Genomic DNA, 20,298 nt, shown 5'->3' with positions numbered 1-20,298 from the left:
CCACAAGTACCTACAAGCAGCCACAAGTACCTACAAGCACCCACAAGTACCCACAAGTACCTACAAACACCCACAACCACCTACAAGTACCAACAAGCACCCACAAACACCTACAAACACCCACAAGCACCCACAAGTACCCACAAGTACCTACTAGTACCCAGAAGTACCTACAAGCACCCACAAGTATCTACAAGCACCCACAAGCACCCACAAGTACTACAAGCACCCACAAGTACCTACAAGCACCCACAAGTACCCATAAGTACCCACAAGTACCCAGAAGTACCCACAAGTACCCAGAAGTACCTACAAGCACCCAGAAGTACCTACAAGCACCCACAAGTACCCTCAAGTACCTACAAGCACCCACAAGCACCTACAAGCACCCACAAGCACCTACAAGCACCCACAAGCACCTACAAGCACCCACAAGTACCTACAAGCACCCACAAGCACCTACAAGCACCCACAAGTACCTACAAATACTCGGGGAAGTACCCACAAGTACCCGGGGCAAGCCCCACAAGTACCCGGGGCAAGCACCCACAAGTACCCGGGGCAAGCACCCACAAGTACCCGGGGCAAGCACCCACAAGTACCTACAAGCACCCACAAGTACCTACAAGCACCCACAAGTACCTACAAGCACCCACAAGTACCTACAAGCACTCACAAGTACCTACAAGCACTCACAAGTACCTACAAGCACTCACAAGTACCCACAAGTACCTACAAACACCCACAAGTACCTACAAACACCCACAAGTACCTATATGAACCCACAAGTACCTACAAGTACCTACAAGTACCCACAAGTACCTACAAGCACCCACAAGTACCTACAAGTACCCACAAGTACCTACAAGCACCCACAAGTACCTACAAGCACCCACAAGTACCTACAAGTACCCACAAGTACCTACAAGCACCCACAAGTACCTACAAGCACCCACAAGTACCTACAAGCACCCACAAGTACCTACAAGCACCCACAAGTACCTACAAGCACCCACAAGTACCTACAAGCACCCACAAGTACCTACAAGCACCCACAAGTACCTACAAGCACCCACAAGTACCTACAAGCACCCACAAGTACCTACAAGCACTCACAAGTACCTACAAGCACTCACAAGTACCTACAAGCACTCACAAGTACCCACAAGTACCTACAAACACCCACAAGTACCTACAAACACCCACAAGTACCTACAAACACCCACAAGTACGTAATGAACCCACAAGTACCTACAAGTACCCACAAGCACCCACAAGTACCTACAAACACCCACAAGCACCTACAAGTACCAACAAGCACCCACAAACACCTACAAACACCCACAAGCACCCACAAGCACCTACAAGTACCTACAAGCACCCACAAGTACCTACAAGCACTCACAAGTACCTACAAGCACTCACAAGTACCTACAAGCACTCACAAGTACCCACAAGTACCTACAAACACCCACAAGTACCTACAAGCACCCACAAGTACCTACAAGTACCCACAAGTACCTACAAGCACCCACAAGTACCTACAAGCACCCACAAGTACCCACAAGTACCTACAAACACCCACAAGCACCTACAAGTACCAACAAGCACCCACAAACACCTACAAACACCCACAAGCACCCACAAGCACCTACAAGTACCTACAAGCACCCACAAGAACCCACAAGTACCTACAAGCACCCACAAGTACCCACAATCAAATACAAGTACCCATAAGCACCTACAAGTACCCACAAGCACCAACAAGTACCTACAAATACCGACAAGCACCCACAAGCACCCACAAGTACCCACAAGCACCCACAAGTAGCCACAAGTACCTACATGCACCCACAAGTACCTACAAGCCCCCACAAGTAGCCACAAGTACCTACATGCACCCACAAGTACCTACAAGCACCCACAAGTACCCACAAGTACCTACATGCACCCACAAGGTAATCAAGATTAAATAGCTTTAACCTAAGATAAAATTAAAAGATAAAATGTCCATTAAGCTAGCTATTCTGAGAGAGCGATTGCTCTCTTAGATAAGACTTCATACTGCTCTTAATGTATAAGGAGGGTTTTTTGTTTGGATGTAGTTTTTTTTTGTATTGTATTAATTGTTTTGAAAAAAATCCACTGAACTAGAATTCGGACCCTTAATATGTGGTTAAAATTTCAAAGAGATCCCTGCATTAGTTTTTTTTATAGAAAATAATGTTGCTAAGGGTGGTTTTCATTTCCATAAAAAATTAAGACATTTTGGCAAAAAAAGGGAAATTTTCCCATAGGAATAACATGGGAAATGTTTGCTGTGATGGCCAAATTGACTCGAGCATTTTTTGAAGACTATTTATTCGATAGGTCTGAAAATGGTTTTAAATGAAAGGTTGAACATAAAACTGGTGCCTTTCGAAGTTTTATTGAAAACAATTAATATTAAGTATTACTTTTTGTACTTTTAAGCACATGCTTAAGCTTACGACCTTTTATTCTGTTGGACTTACGTGTTTTAGTCCTGGCTAAAATCATAGAGAAACGTACTGTTGGACTTACGCTGTTTTACCTCTAATAGAAAGACTGAGCGAAGATTTTTGTTTAGACAACGCGTGTGGCTGTGTCGAGCTTAAGGCGAATTTTTTAACTTTTCACATAAAAGAAGGGGTTAATTCGTCCTCATTTTATTTTAATTTCGTAAGTTAAACCTTATTATAATTTAATACAAAAGAATTTAAATTTAGGATTTAGCCGATAATTTTTAAATTTACTGATTTCACTAAGCCTTGGTCAAAATTTAAATACAGCTGATTAGCCTGATTGTATGTAGAGAGAGACTAGAGACCAATTGGCCGTGTTACGTGCGTTTTAAGATGTTTCACCTGGTGCCATCGGCCAACGATAGCCGCTAATTAGGTAATTTGTTTAAATTAAATCATTTATGCTATGATTTTATGCTTTGTTTATCTTGTCAACATGGGTAAGAGTAGCGCTAGTTAATTCAGGATACCGTTATCTAATTTGCTCAAATCAGGGTAGAAAACAATGTGCTCTTTAGTACACATGTGCTTTTAGCCGTTACCGCTATTTCCATATCTCCATTGAATTATTAAAAAATGGCATTTCTACCCAAATAATTGAAATATTTAATTAGGTAATGCTTTATGGAAGACCACGCTTACTACAGAACCACCAACGTAACATCTTTGTTTACATTGTAAATTATTAAACACAAGAAATAGCACTGCCGTTAACGGTGATTTTCCAATGAAATAATTAATGACTGCACACCTTATTTGACAGCTGGTACACATTAATAAACTGTAGAGGTAAATTTTACACCTTAACTTAATGATGAAACCTGTGGCTCCGCTAACTAAACGTTGGCGATAACTTTTCAAAGGAAATAATGACAAACAGAACTGTATAGATTCTTTCATTTAATAAGATTTTACATTCGCATTACTTAAATTCAAATTCTACATTAAAGGTAAAAACCATTGCTGTTAATTGAATCTCTAACATATGTTTTCTAAATTTCAACATACCAACGTAGCTCTGGCAATATGAGGTTGAGTTTTTTAAAGTCGTTTATAACGCGATGTTTAATTAAATGATATTAATTTTGGTTTATGTTAAATGTGTAAACAACTGTTCAGTGGTTACATTTCTCATTTCTAATTATTTAAATTCAAAGGGCTGTATTAACTTTTAAAGGTGAAAACAATTGCGGTTCCGATATACGAACATAGCTCTGCTTGTTTGAGGTTGCATTTTTTTAAAGACGTTTATAATACTATTTTGTTTAATCAAATGGTATTAATTTTGGTTTATGTTAAATATGTAACACACTTTAAGTCGCATAGAAGAAGTAATAAACATTTGACAGCTGACTTGGCCAGTCAGATACCGGGCTGCCAGGCTGTCTCTTACAAAACAAAGTTGGCCATTCTCGCTTATGAGAAATGTTTCCTTGTCATATGCATCTATGTTTGGCCTGTTAGGAGTCCCAGGACTCCCGACTGAAGTGAAGATTTCTTTTTCCCGGAGCATAGCCTACTCGATCACGCACAACACGTCGCAGGCTGCTTGCGCTATAGCGCGAGTCAGGGTGGGAAATAAAGGATTTTTTTTGAGCTGGACATTAGGCCAGCGACCCTCCTGACTTGGAATAAATAAACTGGTCCGTGACCATTGACTAGAGCATGTCGTCTGCTAAAGAACGCAAGCTGCATCCGCTATAGCGCGAGTTGCCTTGCGTTGTCGAGTGCGTGATGGGGTGGGCTATGCCCGGAGTCCCAATCCACGAGATTTCAAATACCCACTAGCATAGCCCACTCGATCACGCTCTCTTTTTTTTTCTCCGTTTTATTATTGACGAGCTAGGGCTATAAATAGCCATACAGCTCCAAGTGGACAAGATTACAAGTTACATAGAAGAAAAACAATGTACATGAAATAGCTGAATAATCCGCAAATCTCTTTTCCCCTGCTAAATATTTTGAAGAGGGCACTTTTTAGGCGTATTAACAATCTTGGATCATCTTTGTGGACGTTTAGGGTAGACCTGATTATTGTGTTTAAGAAGGTTTTAAGCTTAATATCAAACAGACGTTAGTTAATGTTACAAAAAAGTTTGAAATTGACAATCTCGGATCGCCTTTGTAAAGTTTTAAGGATATCTGAATTTCATATTGGGCTTATGACAATTTTGAGCTAAAGATCAAACGGACATAAAGCAGAATTTTTAAAAATTGTGTAAAATTGTCAATTTTGTCCTATTTGTGGAATTTTTAATGGGGTAAAAAATTGTATTACGTTAATTATAATAACAATGCAAACTTTTTATGATTTAGGTTTTTTTGGAAGTATCATTATAAATAAATGTCTGATTGAGCTAAAGTTATGGTCCCCTTTATATATGTTTCTGCTTATGTGCAGAATTTGAAAATGTAAAACAGTTTCTTAACAATCTTAATTAAAATGAAGACTGAAGGAGCAGATATTAATCAAAAATGTCTTGATTAGAATCAAGACCTAAAAAGTATCGATAAGACTGAGGTTATCACTTGACTGAAGGATCAGATATTAATTTTTCTTTTTTATTGAAACTTAAAGGCATGCTTAAGAAAATACAACGTTTCATTATCGTTTTCTGTAGAAATAACTTATTTTACTGGTAATCAATTTCAAAAATGTACTTATCTCGGGTTTTCGGGCACAATTCCATTCCCCCAAAACATTTTATCATTACATTAATTACTTTTGAGAGTTAACATGTCAAAATAAGCTTTAAAACAATAGAAAACTAAAATAGCGGTCTGTTTAGCCATGACCAAAACCTTTGAAAGTTTCAAAAGTTACAACAAGCACCCTTCCGAGACATGTCCTGAACAAAATAGTGCTTAACCCGCTAATAGTACGACCAGGAAGAATTGATGTAAGCTGTAGTTGAAATATCATCATGTGCGACCTGCGGCACTGAATATTCTCTAACCATTGTTAGAAACTAGAGAGAGAAATAGGGGAGTAGCATAACCACGAGTAAAAATCTTACTGTACCTACTGAATTTTCCGCCATTGTTTTAAAATGTTCCACTGCGAAGCATGCCGGGCACAAAAGGGGGGAACCTTTTAAAACTCAATGTCATACACGTACTATCTCAAAAGAAATTAATGTAATGATAAAATATTTTGGGGGAATGGAATTGTGCCCGAAAACCCGAGATAAGTACATTTTTGAAATTGATTACCAGTAAAATAAGTTATTTCTACAGAAAACGGTAATGGAACGTTGTATTTTCTTAAGCATGCCTTTAAGTTTCAATAAAAAAGAAAAATTAATATCTGATCCTTCAGTCAAGTGATAACCTCAGTCTTATCGATACTTTTTAGGTCTTGATTCTAATGAAGACATTTTTGATTAATTTATTTTAGAATTTGACTATAACCGCGGTAAAACGACCAAACTCGCTTCATACACTACATAACTAATGCTAAAAGTCGCAGGTTCCATAGTTTCAGGGTAAACCACGTAAGTCGGAGCATGTAATTAAAACTATGAAAAACAGTACTTTAACTTAATTTTTCTTGATGAAAAAAAATTGGCGCCAACTATGGATATGGGGCTTTCATTTAAGATCGTTTTCAAATCTAACTAACGTATAGTTATTTTTGTAAGGGTATGGACAAAATTTGTAACTTTGGAAAATTTCCCATGTTATTTCTATGGGAAATTTCCAGTTTTTCGTCAAAATCTGTGATTAATTTTATGGAAATGAAAACCACCCTTAGCAACTTTATTTTATATAAAATAAACTAATTAATGGATCTCTTTGAAATTTCAACCACATATTGAGGGTCCGAATTGTAGTTCAGTGGATTTTTTCGAACCAATTAGTACAATACAAAAAAAAACTACATCCAAACAAAAAACCCTCCTTATACATTAAGAGCAGTATGAAGTCTTATCTAAGAGAGCTACCGCTCTCATAGAATACAGATTGGTAATGGATAAATGAACTGGTAGGGTCTCCAAACAATTAAACACACATATGAAACGGTCAGATAATTGAAAGGTTTTGATTGGAGCTTATTATTTCTATTATTTAATCTTTTCGCTCATTTTCAAATAAAAAAAAGTTAAACATATTCGAAATTTTTCTCCATAAAAAAACATGTTTTAAACTTTTTGATTAAAACGTTTTAAACAAATTAAAGTTTTTTTTAATGGCTGTTTAAAACAAGTTTTAAACCAAAGTTTAAAACAATTTGTTTAAAACTTGCCAACCCTGCTTGGAGGTAATGATAATCTCTCTCTTTGCACGAGAGGTTTTGAGACACTTTTATTATGATAGGGGGATATTTGATAAAGTTATGGTAAGTTGTCTAGGGGAAATTAATAAGTTACGTGTCATCATTGGGTAAATTAATAAACAAAACAACGGGGCGACATGAGTCTAAAAGTAATCATTAAATTTAATACGAATTCAAAATAGAGCTAATTATTAAAGGTAAACACATGGTAAAATGAAACAGTAATTAATAACAGGTTAATGAAATAATTTAATACTAAGGGGGATTTGGCTGGATACCCTTATAATTTAAGTTTGTAAAGTTTTCACTTATCTTAGCGACCTGGTCCACGATGTACGGGAACGGAACGTTGCTGAGGAAGGCGCGCACATATTCCTTTGTTTCACACGGTTATGAACACGCGCATGTTAGTCGGGATTAACTTTAGTTTCTCCGCACGAGGGTTATCACTTAGTCTTTAGGTCGAGTTTTAGGTAGAGTTTACTTAACGTGGGCAGAGATTTGCCATCTCTATCAAAACTTAGCGAGCGCGAAGTTGTAAGCGCGCGTCCGCTTCGGACTAGTCCTGGTCTCGATCTACTCAACCCTTCTTTTTTTCAAGATGTTCTCTGATATTCTTTTTGGAAAGAAAGGGAACCCTTGACCCGAGCTTGTTTACCTTTAGGTCGTTTCGGGTCAACCTTAATGTTTTTGGGCCTGGCAACCTTTGTATGGGGCCAACAATCCTCCTTTGAAATCTTCTTAAGAATTCGTTACGGGTCGCATCTATTTCGTTACGGGTCACATCTACGCGAGGGTACCCAGCTTTAGGGAAATCCAGCCATTGAAATTGTAAAGGGGGTGTTGAATAGCCATTCAACTATCTTTAAACCATTATGGCTTGTTTTCATCAATAATAAAATAGGGGACTTTTTACCAATATAAGTAAATATCGTCACAAATCCTCCTCCACTTAATCTTGAGCGTCCACGCGAAAACAAAACAGAATCATAATTTGACGCAAAACAAAACAAAACAAAAAAGGATCGAACGTGGCGCAAACAAAAGAAGAACAATAAGCAAAAATAAACATATTGAAAAAAATATTTGCGAAATGGTGACGCAAAACAACATACTGGCGCCAACGAACATTTACCGTCAAACAAAGTGACGTTACAGTTAACTTAAATATTATACAATGATCAGTTCGCGACATATATATATAAAAGTACTTTAAAAAAATTAAGTTTAATTTTAGCATGCACACTAAAATAACCTAAACAAACAATGGGGTTGACACTCCCAGAAGTAATGTATTACGAGCAAATCGCTCGACCAGTAACGGGGTTACGGGGCCTAAGGCCACGACGACTACCAGGCTGTTCATTGTCACCCAAGACTAAATCCTGTGAATTATGTGAGTCGCCGCTTAACGCACTAATAGGTCTAACTATGTCGGAATCTCGCTCGACAGACAAAGGTTCCATGACCTGACTGAGGTTAGATTTGGCATCTCGCTCAACAATCTGGGCCTCGGTTGTGGTGTCGGCATTGCGCTCGACATAAGGTTTAAGTTCGTGAATATGCAAGGTTCCCTTAAATATCCTACCTCGTTTAACACACTTTAACCTATAGGTAAGAGGAGAGAGTTTTTGGGCGACCAAAAATGGTCCATCCCAACGAGGGGCTAACTTAGCAGTGAAGCGATTGGCAGCGGAGGACAGAAAATGGGTTCTCTTTAAGACCAACTGGTCTACTTCCAATTCAAAATCCCTCTGGTGCTTATTGTAATAGCTCGCATTACGAGCTTGAGCAGCCAACAGATTGTCTTTAGCCGCCGCTATGGCGCAATCGGTTCTCTCTTTAATTGCTTTCGCATGCGAATGAATATGTTCCGAAAATACGGGTGCAACTTGGGGACCAATGTCGGCGGGGGTTCTTAATTCGCGCCCAAAATTCAAATAGGCAGGGGTAAAGCCAGTGGATTCCTGTGTGGAAGTTCTTATCGCCATGGCGTACTGCTGAATACCTATGTCCCAATCACGGTGGTTGTCCTCTACATAAGTAGCTATCATTGTGGACAAAGTTCTGATAATCCGCTCCGTTTGATTGGATTGCGGGGAATAGTATGACGTAAATCTATTGCGAACGCCTAAAATCTTCAGAGTGTCTCGCATTATCCGAGACACGAATTGTTTTCCATTGTCGCTAACGACTGTTAATGGGAGACCAAAACGCGTGAATACGTGGTCAACTAAGATGTTTATTATCGCTTTGGTAGTGGCGCGTCTCATCGGGAAAACCTCGACCCATTTGGTCATCATGTCGGTTACTACTAAAAGTTGAGTAATGCCTCGCTTGCTAGCTGTATATGGACCTTTTAAATCTATCCCTATGACAGTCCAAGGATCGGAAATACTAGCGGACTTCATGAGTCCAGCAGGGGCTTGTTGTGGTACCTTATGTTTCTGGCACGCAGCACATGAGTTGACGTAATTACGAACGTCGCGGGTCATTCCTTCCCAAATATACCTTTCACGCATTCGTCTGAGTGTTTGAAAATTTCCAAGGTGACCTGAACTACGAATGTCGTGATTCAATTCAAGTACGGTATTATGAAGTGCTTTAGGTACCCATATTCTGAAGTACGCATCTTCAGGGGTAGCTTTTGCAGGACGACGGTGAAGTATGCCATTGATAAGCCGACATTGACTAAGCGCGTTGTCTGGGGAGCTTAGCGGGGTGTTATTTTCTAAAGACCGAATTAGTGGACCAAGGCGGCCGTCCTTGTGTTGTTCACTAATTAAAATATTTGTTGAAAAAGCTATTGGCTCTGGGGGCGCTGCCATGGCAACTGCTACACAACTTTCGGCTTCAGGAATTGAATTCGCCAGCAAATCCTCCTCCTTGACCGTTGGTAATCGTGAAAGCGAGTCAGCCAGAATATTTTTGTCACCATGTATATGGTGGACAGTGTAGTCAAAAGCATACCAACTTGCGTACTTTCCTGTGGGGTCTGGAGTTTTAAGCATCCAGACCAAAGCAGAATGATCTGTATATAAATCGAAATGAACGCCTTCGAGATACGGTCTAAATTTCTTACTAACTGCCCAAACCGCGGCGAGGGCTTCTCGCTCGGTTGTGCAATAGTTCTTCTCGGCGTCTGATAGTGTAGAACTAGCGTATTAAACCACATGTAAACGACCATTGCGTTTTTGAAGCAGCACCGCTCCAATGCCATGATTGGATGCGTCAGTCTGTACTATAAAAGTTTCTTTAAAATCAGGTGCAATAAGCACGGGTGCAGACGTTAATGCGGTTTTTAGTATTTCAAACGCTTCGGTATGTGTGTCAGTCCAAACAAAAGGAACGTCTTTATGCAAAAGAGCGGTTAGAGGGGAAACCAATTGGGAGAAGCCTTTAATAAAGCGGCGATAATAACTCGCCATTCCTAGTAATGATCGCAACGCAGTTATGTTACGAGGGGGCGCTAGTTCACTAATTGCGCGGGTCTTCTCGGGATCGACTTTAATTCCTTCTGTGCTAACAATATGTACTAGTAGTGGTACTTCATCTAGACAGAATTTAGTTTTTCTTGCCTTAATAGTTAACCCTGCGTCAGAGAGGATGTTGAAAACGTTTTCTAAGGTATTTAGATGTTCCTCAAAGGAACTGGAAATGATGCTTACGTCATCAAGGTACGCGCTGACACCTTCTGACGCGAGGGGTCCAAAGAGCCTGTCTATCATTCTCTGAAATGTGGCGGGTGCATTCGTGAGCCCAAACATAAGGACTTTCGGTCTAAATAAGCCTTTGTGCGTCACGAATGCTGCTTTATCGCGGCTATCTTGGTGGAGTGGAATTTGCCAATAACCCGCTTTTAAATCTAGGGTAGTTATGAACTGGGGTTGACGAATTGAATATAGAATATCGTCGATTCGTGGAAAAGGGTACGAGTCCTTCACCGAAACCTCATTAAGCCTGTGATAATCAATGCAGAGGCGATCGTCTCCATCTTTCTTTGGGATTAAAATGCACGGGGAACTCCATGGCCCATTGCTTGGCTCAATTAAATCATCCGCTAACATGTCATAGATGATAGCGTCTATTTTCTCCTTCTTAAAAGGTGAATATCGGTAAGGGGCGCACCCTATCGGTGTAGCGTTACCCATATCTATATAATGGGTGGCAGTATTTGTTAGCCCTGGCACAGATGCAAATAGATGCTTATATTCATTATATAAAAACGTCTTGGTTTGGACCAAGGCCGAAAAAACAAACGATATGTGTGAGGTTTATCAATAGACTGAAGTTCAGATATTGAAATTTTTTTCTAGTTATTTTTATCCACTCAATCCTTAATCAATATTTAATTCAATCAACTGATTTTACTGTTAATCGATCTAGTCCCTCTAAATTAATTGAAAAAATTACATATCTACGCTTTTTCAAAAACAATTTATTTCATGATAAAATGTTTTCGGAAAGTGTAATTGTTCTTGAAAAAGCGTAGATATGTAATTTTTTCAATTAATTTAGAGGGACTAGATCGATTAACAGTAAAATCAGTTGATTGAATAAAATATTGATTAAGGATTGAGTGGATAAAAATAACTAGAAAAAAATTTCAATATCTGAACTTCAGTCAATTGATAAACCTCACACATATCGTTTGTTTTTTCGGCCTTGGTCCAAACCAAGACGTTTTTATTTAATATCTGTTACTTCAGTCTTAATGTAATTAAATTTTGAATAATGATGTGTGCTTTACCGTCATACATTTGCACTCTAAAATATAATGGTGCATTCAAACACCATATATGCTGTTTTTTCCAGTGCCAAAAAAGACATAATTTAGGGTGTACTTTAACCCCATTTCTATGATCAATTCACGCCATTTACTAACATTATTTGGAAGTATTAAGGAAATATTAGGCATTTAAGCACCATTTACAGTGGCTTTTAACATCTTTTTTTGACAATCTGTTGAACTTCTAATATTACTTAGTTTAATGGTTTTAAAAGTAGGGAAAAAGTACGCTACCTATGTCACATTATTAAACCAAGTGAAGTGAAATTCAATTCAATTCAATAATGTGTTTATTAACTCTGCATCACAACATACAAAAGTACTTTTTATAGTGGTACAGAGGATTACATTAATTTCGTTCATATAATAAAAATAAAATTTGGGTGTTTTTACAGGGGGGTGTATTCATATTTATATTTATATATATTTATATATCGCGATGACAGCGTTGTTAAAAAATGGTAAACTATATTTTTATTTAAAAATCCTAACATTTAAAAACAGATAGTTTAAATAATAAAGATGCTAAGGGAATTTAGTTTAGGTTCTTTTGCTTAAAAATGCTAGCCTATAGTAGTTCTCACATATCCATAAGGATAACTTTGAGGTCCTTTGAGAACTTGTGTATATTTGTGCCGAATATATCTGTTCTGTCGCAAATGGCGTTATATTCGATTTGCATTCTTTTTATGGCGTCACGTCTTGAAAGAAGTGGAACATAGAATGGTTCGCGTTTTCGTGTTTTCACCATACTTGTTCTAAAGTTTATTTGATTCAGCAGCTCTGGGCAGTCAGTGCGGTTATGAATTAGTTTGTACAGGAACATTATTTCTGTGTATTTTAGCCTTTTTTTGTATGGTCATTAAATGATACTTTTTTATAATAGTGGAGTACTCATATTTATATAATTTTAGAAAGTAAATGTTCAGTAGCCTAACAAACTTGCGTTGTATTCGTTCAATCTTGGTGATATTATAATTTGCACATCCCCCCAGATTAGGGAGCAGTAATCTAGCTTAGGTAGTACTATGGTCTTGTATAGCTGAATGAATATTTTAGGGCTATTTAGATTTCGTGCTACTCGTAAGGTTCCATATAGTTTTCTAAGGCTTTCCGATACTATAATGTCTATATGGTTGGTGAATAGCAATTTGGTGTCTAGCCATATACCTAGGTCTTTCATTAAATTTTTTCTTTCAAGTGGTACATCGTTTATTTTATAGTCGTACTTAATTATGTTCACTTTTTGGGTAAAGGAGGCTACAACGGTTTTCATGGCGTTTAGCGGCATCTCGTTTGCTATCCCCCACTTATTTATCCGGTGTATCTCTAGTTCAAGCTCCTCGCAGTCGTGTTTGGATGTTATCTCTCTAAAAATTTTGTTGTCGTCGGCAAAACCACGTGTTTGGACGGATTTCTCTGGTTGGTGATATAGATCGTTGATAAATATCAAGAAGAGAAGAGGGCCTAAAGAAGAGCCTTGCGGTACGCCTCTAGTGGTGAGATAGGTGCTGGTGGTTAGATAATTGTTCACCTTGATTATGTTTGTCCTATTTGATAAGTAGCTATTTATCCAATTTTGAAGGTTTCCTCCGAGTCCATATTTCTTTAGCTTCTGATAGAGAAGTTGATGGTTCATTCTGTCGAAGGCCTCTGAAAGGTCCATAAAGATATAGTCAACTTGTTTTTGGTTTTCAATTCGTGGAGTAATGTGACTTAGTAATGAAAGTAGATTTGTTGATGTCGAGCGAGATTTACAGAACCCATGCTGCTCTATGGCTAAATAAGGCTTAAACCAACTAGTTAGGTATTTATGCATGATACTTTCAAAGATTTTCGACAGCGTTGATATGAGTGAGATGGGTCGATAGTTTTTTAAATCCTGCTTTGGTCCCTTTTTGTGGATCGGAATTGTTATGGAGGTTTTCCATATCTGTGGGAATATGCCACAGCTGATGGACCTATTAAATATGTGCAACAACAAAGGGGTTAGAATTTCTTTGCATCCCTTAATTAGGAATGTAGGTATTTCGTCTATTCCAGTTGATTTTTTATTTTTCAATTTTCCGATAGCTTCGTGTACATCTTTATACGTGACGGATACATGATGTAAGGACCCATGGATGTCGCCGAAATTTTCGTTTTGCATATCTTGTGAATCGCTGCTATCTATTTGTTCACTATCTGGATTGCCTATTGATGCAAATGATTGACGAAATTCATGTGCGATGTCATCATTGGAGGTTATATGAGTACCATCACTTTTTGATAGGATGAGGTCTTCCTTGGGTTTAGGCCTTAGTCGGTTTTTCACGTAGGTCCATAATTTCTCAGGCCTTTTTGTAAGTTCAGTTACAATTGCTTCGCCCCAGTGTTTTCGATCTCGTTTTAGAAATTTATGTGACTCTTTCCGGATTACTTTGTATTTGTTAAGGTCTAATTGATTCTTGGATCTCTTATATTTTTTATGATAGTACAGTTTTCTTGAGAGTAGTTTTCGCAGCTCCTTTGAAAACCATGATGGGTACTTTGAAGAAGTTTTTCCCGATTCTGGTATATGTGTGGCTATCACATCTTGTAGAACTTCTTGCAATTGTTCTAATGCCTTGTTTGGATCTTGTGTTAAATAGAAGTTTGACCAATCCCTGGAAGTGAGTGATAAGTAGAGTTCTTTGTAATTCCCTTTGCGGTAGTTGCGTTTTGCTGATTTGTAATTGGGCTCAATAGGCTTATGGTTTAAGCCTTCGGTGTTTATATTTATATTTAATGGAGGGTGGTACTTGTCAATGGGAAGGAGGGGGTTGGTATCTAAGGAAACCGTTACTTCCTTCATGTTTGTGAGCACAAGGTCTAAAATGTTTCCTGCAGAGTTTCTTAGATTGTTCTCCTGGGTTAAATCTAGGTTACAGGCAAGTTCTACTACTGTTTCCGCTTTTGGCTTCACCAAGCCGTTGCAGTACGTTGTTGTTAAGTATTTCCAGTTGACTCCAGGAAGGTTAAAATCGCCAATAATTACGCATTTTCCGGGATAATCATGGAGTTTCTTAGCTATTTCTGTGAGGTAGTTTTCATATTCATTTACATGGTGTTTAGGAGCAAAATAGTGATTTCCAACAAGTACGCTGTCACCAGATTTCCCAGGGAGCTCTATCCAGACACATTCCGTTGTTATCTCTAGGTCGGTACGCCTTAGAGCTTTAACGTTACGCTTGACTATGATTGCTGCGCCCCCTCCACGTGTAGTGTTTTGTTTATTTTGTGTGCGATCCGCATGGAATGCAATCATATTTTCAGGAATAAAATCTGCGTCAAAAAGACACTCGTTGAGGTACGTTTCTGTGAGGCAGATTATGTCCGAATCGCTGTCAGTTAGATTTTCAAGCAGGTCATCTAATTTCGTTTGAAGTCCCCTTACATTCTGATAACGTATATTTAGAGATGTTCTCGTCATGTTTAAAATTGACAGTACTGACGGCTTTTCTTGGGAATCCTAATGACTAGTCGTATGATTTAGATTACTGTCTTCTTGGTTAGTGTCATAATTGTTAAATATTTATTATAGCCACTACACCACAGACACGTGGTAAGTCCAAGTTTTCCAAGAGACCTATATAATTATTATGTCCAATCACGATGGTTAAAATATGTATCTACCTGGGCTCGAACCTGTGACTTTCCGTGTGTGAAGCGGACATGATAACCACTACACCATAGATACGTGGTATTACTGAGCTTTCCAAGAGATCTAGCTAATTCAAGCGCCCAATCACGATGGTCAAAACATGTATCTACCAGGGCTTGAACCTGGGACCTTCCGCGTGTGAAGCGGACGTGATAACCACTGCACCATAGATACGTGGTAGCACTGAGTTTTCCAAGAGATCTAGCTAATTCTTATGTCCAATCACGATGGTCAATACATGTATCTCAGGGAGCCCACTCTTAAATTTAAATTCATTATAGGAAAAATAGGAATTTTTTTCCGGAATTATAGGATTTTATAGGAGAAAAAATGTGTTTTTATAGGAAAATATAGGACTAAAAATGCTCATATATAATACAATTTTGGGGCTTAAACTATGTAGAAAAAATCTCAAAAAATAAAAAATAACAAATTGGATTTTACTTTGAAAACTCAGACGAACTTAATTAAAATATAATATAATATATAAAAATCCTAAGCGAGCTCGTTAATTTCGGTGTCAATTCAAAAGTGATCTCGATAAAAACAGCTAAATTTTGATAAATTTGATGCTAAAATATACGAAAACTTCGACTAAGTCAAAAATATAGGATATTATAGGACCTTTTTTGAAATTATAGGATAATATAGGACTGGTTCAAAAATATAGGAATTTATAGGAATTATAGGACCCGTGGGCTCCCTGGTATCTACCAGGGCTCGAACCTGGGACCTTCCGCGTGTGAAGCAGACGTGATAACCACCACACTACAGATACGTAGTAACACTGTGTTTTCCAAGAGATCTAGCTAATTATTATGTCCAATCACGATGGTCAAAGCCGTACTTCTGTAATTAACTAAAATTAACATACTTAGACTTAATTGTTTTGATCAAGCTGGCCGATAGCACACCCTGAATACTTAATTGTTAATTTAAGATAATTCCGAAAAGTATCTTCGCTGTGGTTTTTAAGTTATCGGTGGGGAAAAATCACGAAAAACCCATGTTAATCTTCATAGGAAATTAGCAAAAGCAGGTGAATATTGCTTTAACGTTACAAAACGGTATCAAGTCATATCTACAAGGGCCTACCGGCCCTGTAGAATAAACGAGATTTTCTAACTGGACTCTGATTGGATGAGACCTTAGCTAGTGAAAGGGCTTCTTTCAACTCGGCTTCGTCAATTTCGACGTCATAAGAAGCATGGCACAAGACAGGGGAAGAAAGTACTTTTCCACCGGGGACAGGGGATGAATCAAATCTAAAACACTTTGTGGGTTCATCGAACCAACAATAACGCATTTCGCGGTAATTTGCTATTAAACCACATTTTTGAAGGAGGTCCATGCCAAGAATACATGGAAACACTAAATTATTTACAAAATATACAATATTGGTTTCCGTTTTGCCTGGTAATTTGAAAGTAGCGTTGGCAGTACCGGTAGAGGAAACACGTGTGCGGTTAGCTAATTTTATGCCTAATTTATGGAGATGACGACCTTTACTAATCAAGGTTAATTTATGTTTAAATGAATCGTCTACCAAAGTAAATGACGACCCAGAGTCAACCAAAGCTACACACTCAAAATCACCAATGCAAATTTGAATAAAAGCCATCTGAGGGGAAGCCAGTGTTCCACTCGAGATGTTACCTAAAATGAGGCGGTTATTTACTAACGGTTGTAGGGGGAATTGCCCGAATTGTTCCCTCGGTTTTGGTCGTTTCCCTGGGGATTAACGTTACGCCTAGGACAATCTGGTTTTATATGGCCTATTTTTCCACACCTAATGCAGGTAGGCACAAAGGCTTTGGCACTAGCATTTAAATTTCCTCGAAAATTTCCTCGGTGGGAAGCGGCACTACGATCTGACACATTGTTAGGGCAGTGATTCTGGTAGTGGCCAGTCTGACCACAGCGCATGCAAATAACTGCCGGCTTACTTGGGGCAGAGGATTCTTGGGAAACTCTAGCGCGGGGGTCTTCGGACGCGTGCTCTGTTTTAGTAGCGTCGGACAAAAGTTCTCGGACTCGAGAGTAATTTTTAGTAGCTAGGGCTTTCTTAGTGTCCCTTAGTAAATTTCTCCTAATAATAGGAATTTGTTCACGCTCTGTCAGGGGCTCTGAAAGTTTCCTCAACATAGTTACTGGCAGGTTTGCCAGATTTTTGAAATCTATTATGAAGTTTCTCTAATAGAAAATCGTCATCAGTATCCTGCTGGAATTCTTGGTTCTCAGCGGAGGTAAACTCGCTAAAATCTTTAAAAGGGGGTTGAACTTCAAACCATTCAAGAGCGGAGCCTGACAACATACTGGGAATCCAGCGTTTTACGAATATGTCCTCTGGACAATCGTGGCTTACTAAAATTTGACGAGCTTTCGTCGAAAATCTTTTGCTCCCATACCTTTCGCTGCACCTGAAAAATTTGGCATGACTATAGAGGGAACCCATGAGGTTGGAAGCCCCATGTTCTGGGAAGCGCTTCCTGCGTGCGACGGGCTTGGATTTGGAAAACTACCACCAGGGGGTATTGAATGCGTGCTGATAGCTTGTGATAGCGTAGAATTAGCTACGGAGGGGGCAGGGTTAAAATTGGCGCCAAAATATTTGAATTGGCGGGAAACGCTGCGGCTAACGGTGGGGTTGTAGTGGGAGGCGAAACATTGCCTTGATTCGGGGGCGCTACTACGCTTTGATTACCCGAAATGGAAATAACAGGGGTAACCTGAATTAATGGGGTATTTATGCTTGAAGTAACTGTGGGGACAATTACGGGAGACGCAGGTGTGGCGCTCGCGGCTAGCTGTGCATTGGCTGTGGCTAATTCACCCGTAAGTGAGGCAACTTGTTGCATTAAAGCTTGAATTTGTTGTTGCATAAGAATTAAAGTGGGATTAGTAACCACAGGAACACCTGTTTGAGCATTACTAGCTGTAGAATTCTGCGCATTAGCTCCGGGGGGAGAATTTTGAGCGGCTGTGCCATTTGGTACCCTCGCCTGAGGTACAGTTGGACTCCCTGTTGGGTTGTTTTGAATTATTTGTATTCGCGAAATCAATGCGGTACTACCAGAGGGGGTAGGTGAAAGAGGGGTAGAGCTATTGGAAGAGTTCACGTTCTGTCCATCGTTTGTTGCCATTTTTCTTTTCGGACTTTTACGCTTCTTAACGGGAGGGGGAGGGCAGTTTTGCCTACGGTTAACTCTCTCACTCCTTTCAAAATTTTTAAACGCCCTATAACAAGGCTCACAACTGAGTTCACGGTTAAATTGAGGTAAACAAGTTTTGTGTAGGGGTTTGTAATTGATATGGAATGACAAACAATAAAAAAAATACTGGTTCTAAGAATTTTGAAAAAATTTTCCAGAACTAAAACCCAAAATATATTGCGATAGGCCAAATTAGACAAAGCAAAAATCATGCAAACTTAATATTAACCCTAATTAACCCTACAAAACAAATATCACTATGGATACAATAAAGGGAAAACTTACTTTAAAATTCCTACAAAACTCGACGATTAAACAAATTAAACTGCCGTAGACTACCCTTAGTACTACGTAATATGATTCAAAGTTTAACAATTAATCGAAGAGCGACCCAACTTAATGCACGTTAGGACTAAATTTTAAAGCCTCATGGAGACAATGAACATTTAAAAATGGATTAATTTAAAAACGATTATTTCTGGGAAAGTCATAGAGTCATATCTGGTCATCCCAAGGACGGACCCCCAAAATGAGACACTTTTTATTATGATAGGGGGATATTTGATAAAGTTATGGTAAGTTGTCTAGGGGAAATTAATAAGTTACGTGTCATCATTGGGTAAATTAATAAACAAAACTACGGGCCGACAAGAGTCTAAAAGTAATCATTAAATTTAATCCGAATTCAAAATAGAGCTAATTATTGAAGGTAAACACATGGTAACACTAAACAGTAATTAAAAACAGGTTAATGAAATAGCTTAATACTAAGGGGGATTTGGCTGGATACCCTTATAATTTAAGTTTGTAAAGTTTTCACTTATCTTAGCGACCTGGTCCACGATGTACGGGAACGGAACGTTACTGAAGAAGGCGCGCACATATTCCTTTGTTTCACACGGTTATGAACACGCGCATGTTAGTCGGGATTAACTTTAGTTTCTCCGCACGAGGGTTATCCCTTAGTCTTTAGGTCGAGTTTTAGGTAGAGTTTACTTAACGTGGGCAGAGATTTGCCATCTCTATCAAACTTAGCGAGCGCGAAGTTGTAAGCGCACGTCCGCTTCGGACTAGTCCTGGTCTCGATCTACTCAACCTTTCTTTTTTTCAAGATGTTCTCTGATATTCTTTTTGGAAAGAAAGGGAACCCTTGACCCGAGCTTGTTTACCTTTAGGTCGTTTCGGGTCAACCTTAATGTTTTTGGGCCTGGCAACCTTTGTATGGGGCCAACAATCCTCCTTTGAAATCTTCTTAAGAATTCGTTACGGGTCGCATCTAATTCGTTACGGGTCACATCTACGCGAGAGTACCCAGCTTTAGGGAAATCCAGCCATTGAAATTGTAAAGGGGGTGTTGAATAGCTTGTTTTCATCAATAATAAAATAGGGGACTTTTTACCAATATAAGTAAATATCGTAAATATCGTTACAGTTTATCTTTAATATTTAAATAAATATAATTATTTTTAATTATTTTAATCTTCAATAATTAACATTAATAATAATTAAATCGTTTAAAATAAAGTTATACCTATTATCTTCTCAAACTTTGCTAATATTGACGTTTAAATTCACCACTTTAGAGTTTCAAGCTGTGCATGACCAGAGACTGCAGCACCCCTATCGGTGAACGTTTGAAGCCCTTAGTATGTAATTTGTGGCGTCTGCTAAATTTGACATCGAATAGAGCTCTCCCAGTCAATAGGTCATGGACTTCTTTTTTAAAGAATTGATGTTACAAGATTAAAGATTTTAAATAGAAATGAATAATAACAAAGGTATATTAGATGTTAGTA

The 20,298-nt window shown here is 38.5% G+C and overlaps 1 long non-coding RNA gene and 2 other non-coding genes across 5 annotated transcripts; 1 reads left to right on the top strand and 2 right to left on the bottom strand.

The window, feature by feature from the left end:
* The first annotated feature begins 2,504 nt into the window (after positions 1-2,504).
* LOC149695168 (uncharacterized) lies at positions 2,505-3,632 on the top strand. 3 transcript variants are annotated; one of them, XR_016382531.1, is made up of 4 exons: positions 2,505-2,700; positions 2,811-2,919; positions 3,158-3,220; positions 3,307-3,632. It is a non-coding gene; the product is annotated as an uncharacterized LOC149695168 (long non-coding RNA). The 3 variants fall into 3 exon arrangements; XR_016382530.1 differs by having other exon boundaries at positions 2,506-2,700; positions 3,158-3,332; positions 3,407-3,632; XR_016382529.1 differs by having other exon boundaries at positions 2,515-2,700; positions 3,158-3,632.
* An 11,759-nt stretch (positions 3,633-15,391) lies between these two features.
* Positions 15,392-15,464, bottom strand: TRNAV-CAC (transfer RNA valine (anticodon CAC)). Its single transcript has one exon. It is a non-coding gene; the product is annotated as a tRNA-Val (tRNA).
* Positions 15,465-15,995: 531 nt separating this feature from the next.
* Positions 15,996-16,068, bottom strand: TRNAV-CAC (transfer RNA valine (anticodon CAC)). The gene has a single exon. It is a non-coding gene; the product is annotated as a tRNA-Val (tRNA).
* Positions 16,069-20,298: the final 4,230 nt, after the last annotated feature.

The sequence above is a fragment of the Phalangium opilio genome, unplaced genomic scaffold, assembly GCF_054372755.1.
Source record: "Phalangium opilio isolate 3A_F unplaced genomic scaffold, DU_Popi_V2 ptg000022l_1, whole genome shotgun sequence".
NCBI classification, from domain to species: Eukaryota; Metazoa; Arthropoda; class Arachnida; order Opiliones; family Phalangiidae; genus Phalangium; species Phalangium opilio.
Note: the sequence above shows the minus strand (reverse complement) of the source record. Positions and strands in the feature narration are given on the sequence as shown.